The sequence below is a fragment of the Vitis riparia genome, chromosome 19 (genome assembly GCF_004353265.1).
Source record: "Vitis riparia cultivar Riparia Gloire de Montpellier isolate 1030 chromosome 19, EGFV_Vit.rip_1.0, whole genome shotgun sequence".
Taxonomy (NCBI): domain Eukaryota; kingdom Viridiplantae; phylum Streptophyta; class Magnoliopsida; order Vitales; family Vitaceae; genus Vitis; species Vitis riparia.
The window spans coordinates 23,341,000-23,344,519 of record NC_048449.1 but is presented as its reverse complement, the minus strand read 5'-3'; the positions used below and the strand labels follow the sequence as shown (position 1 = coordinate 23,344,519).

At 38.8% G+C, this 3,520-nt stretch overlaps 1 long non-coding RNA gene across 1 annotated transcript; it reads left to right on the top strand.

Moving 5' to 3' along the window:
- The first annotated feature begins 1,337 nt into the window (after nucleotides 1–1,337).
- On the top strand, nucleotides 1,338–1,856 carry LOC117908719. Its single transcript, XR_004650242.1, has 3 exons — nucleotides 1,338–1,519; nucleotides 1,597–1,681; nucleotides 1,788–1,856. It is a non-coding gene; the product is annotated as an uncharacterized LOC117908719 (long non-coding RNA).
- Nucleotides 1,857–3,520: the final 1,664 nt, after the last annotated feature.

The window sequence follows — 3,520 nt, the reverse complement described above, 5'->3', positions numbered from 1 at the left end:
CTCAGCCCAGAAACACTATCCTGTTACAACCATCGATGTTGGCCTCATTTTCGGCCTCCTAACAGAAGGGCGGATTTTGCAGGTGACCTCTACATCATCAGAGCATCCATTTGGGACTATTCGGGCATGCGAGGAGAAACTTCTGGACTTACCTGTAGGTGAGGAGTTCCGTAGAGCATTCATTTACTACGCATGTGCCACATTGTTGGCCCCCACGTCTAGGCTCAATGGTTGCCATAACTTGTGGCATACCATCCATGAGGATGGATTCCGAAATGACGTTAATTGGGCCCAGTTTGTGCTTGACCAACTGGTTGAGGGAATTAGGCGATACCAACAATCTAAGACCTCTTGGGTACATGGCTGCGTTTTATTTCTACAGGTAGTGAACTTATTCAGTCTTTGTCTCCCATTTTGTTATATAATTTTATTCCACAACATAGTCACATTTGCCTACTAATGTTTGTATTTATTATGCAGCTGCATTATGTCATTAAATTCCAAATTCCTTCAGTCCAAGTCCCCATTACAGTGCCCTCAGCATTGGCATGGACTGATGATTTGATTAAGCGACAACTAGTCGCTGAGATAAAGGAGTTTGGAGCATTCGGACATGCTGAGATTGATTTTGTAAGTTATGCATGCATACATATATTGTCATTACCAGCATAACACTCATTATTTAAGTACTAATCTTCAGTGCTAATTATAGGCGTCCTAGAGATCTCCAACCGTAGAGAGTACTATGGAGCCAGAGACTAATGTGGACCATGACACAAATGTTGATGCTGAAAATAGTGATGTAAGCTGTTAATTTTTTAAAAACTTAATAAATGTTCATTTCATTGTCATTGTAATTTATTTTTACTTCTTAACTACAAAGAAATATGTTCTTGTCACATTTTGTTCTCAAAGATTGACATCAATATCATGTCATAGGAAATATGGCATCAATATCATGATGCAGAACGAGCAATCGACCAATATCAACGGGGCATTCAGCAGCAGCTGAGAATAATGCGTGGCCTTATGCATAAGTTAGGGACTCGAAGACATAGTGGGGTAAATTCAGATGCGGGTGGTCACTCTAGCTATGCACCAGCCAACACTCCCACAGCCGATGACCATGCATTTCTTGGTGATGAGTACATGGCTTTGCATGCTGCAGACCATGTGCTAGACACACCAGATCGCATTGTCGCCCCTGAGTATGAGTTGCAGCCTAGTGTACCCATTAATGTAGTAAGCAGTAAGTGATAAAATTTATGCAAACACCCATATGGTTAACATAATGTATACCTTTGCTGACTAGTTCTAAATCTCGTATTGCAGATGGTGAAGAACAACCAGAAGGTAATGTTGTCCCCACAAATAGGAACGTCCGGAGACGCCGAGTGCGTCAAATGGCTCCAAACCTGTTGTCCCCATACATATCCCAACCATAAACCAAACAATCTGCCATTAAAATCGACCTAAAACAAGCAGCTGCACTGGTATTTGGAGAGGATTTGGATGCTAGGTAACATACTTCAGTGACACTCCTCTCATTGTATGATAGTGAAAACACAAAAACTAAATTGTATTTGTTTGTAACAGTGAGGAACTAGTGTCTATGCATGACACTATCCTAACCAGAGGCAATTTGGGCTGCTTCGAAGGGAATGGGTGGATAGGAAACGACGTGCATATCACTTCTTATCCCTCTTTATGCATTATTTTAAGTTTGAAAATGAAAGTGTGGTTCTAATATAATTAGTTGCTTACACTTTTATGATATACGAAATCAGGTCGTCGATGCCTACTGTAGATTGTTGCAGTATGAACATGAACCGAAGTCGAAACTGTTTCTATCCCCCTACATAGTTGTAATGATGACTATTCCATTAAATCCTTGCTTAACTTTATTTTTTGTCTTGAACCAAGCATCACCTACAATGACAAACTTGATATTATCCCCTATTTGACATGCAGGAAATGGTAATCCCCTCCCAGGCAAAACACTTAGTGAGGGAGGCAGTTATTGGACGCTTTGAACCACATCTGTATCAGATTGATATTCCATATGTCAATGTTAACGAGGTGGATTCCTATGTTTAATGCTTGGATTTGTATTTTTATTGCATGAAGGTACAATATTTAGATGTATGTTTAATGGCAGTCTATTGGTGCAGGTCTTCTTACCGGTTCTCATAAAGAACCATTGGACATTGTATGTATATGACCTAGCAAACAGGAGAATCCAACTGCTAGATTCTCGTCCTGGTAGGAAGAAGACAATGTTGAGTGGAGTTCAACAAAATCTGGTAAAGTAACAAGCAACAACTAATAATTTGTTAGGTATGTCTTCCCATAAAAATTTCAATTGTTGCGTTAATAAATGTTTCAGGCCAAGGTTGTCCTGTGGTTGGCTGCCCACAAAAAAGAGGTATCACCTTATGATTTGAGGACATTCAATTTCATAACACCTGATGTACCCCTCCAACCTAATGAGTGAGTGTTGACCTTGCAGTCCGGGATATTGTATAGGATTGCAACTTATTTTAAGTTCATCTCTTATTTATAATTCCACACTTAATAACGTTTTGGTAATTATATTGACGTAGGCACGATTGCGGAGTTTTTGTAGTGAAATTCATGGAATTGTGGTCAATGTGGGGGTTCTCCAAATCAATCGATGTGGTACGTAGGAGGAATTATCTATGACTATCTCATTAATGTTAAAATAGTTAGAAAAGCCTAATTAATTAATTTGCTGATTTGTTACTATCAACTTGAATGAATGCAGGGGAAATTGAAACATTACAGGTTGAAGATCATGGGGAGTATGTTGTTCTCGGCACAAAATGCACACCGAGACCGTGTCCGGAGAGATTAAAGGGGATTGTAATTTGTGATAAGATTGTATAAAGTTAGCACATTTGTATGTAATTTATGGTGGACAAATGTAGTTCTTTAAATTGTTTTTTTGGTGCCATATGCGGAAATGAACACTGGGATTATGGGATTAGTCGGAGTTTGATTGTTTTTTTACTTAAGTTGATTGTCATTGCATTGTAAGTAAATAGGGAGAATTAAATATTATTAGAATGAATCAGGAAGAGACTTGATGTCAGTAACTATTCTTCGTGGCTGTATGCATCTTCTTGATCAGGCTGACAGTGAGAGAGTAGACAAATCTGAGGTCAGTGGAGATAGACTAAAGGAGGCACAACATATTAACAGATCTCTCTCTGTTCTAGGGGATGTCATCTCTGCCCTTGCCCAGAAGAGTCCACATGTCCCTTACAGGAATAGTCAAGTAACAAAACTTCTTCAAGACTCACTTGGTAAGAATAAACTAATGCATTTTCAGAGTATGAACCTCATATTTGATTCTGTTTTCTTTAATTTTATTTTTTAAATTATAATATGGCTTTTGGATTGTAATTCTCTTTAGGGGGGCAAGCCAAGACATTAATGTTTGTTCACATTAGCCCTGAACCGGATGCTGATGGAGAAATAATTAGCACAGTTAAATTTG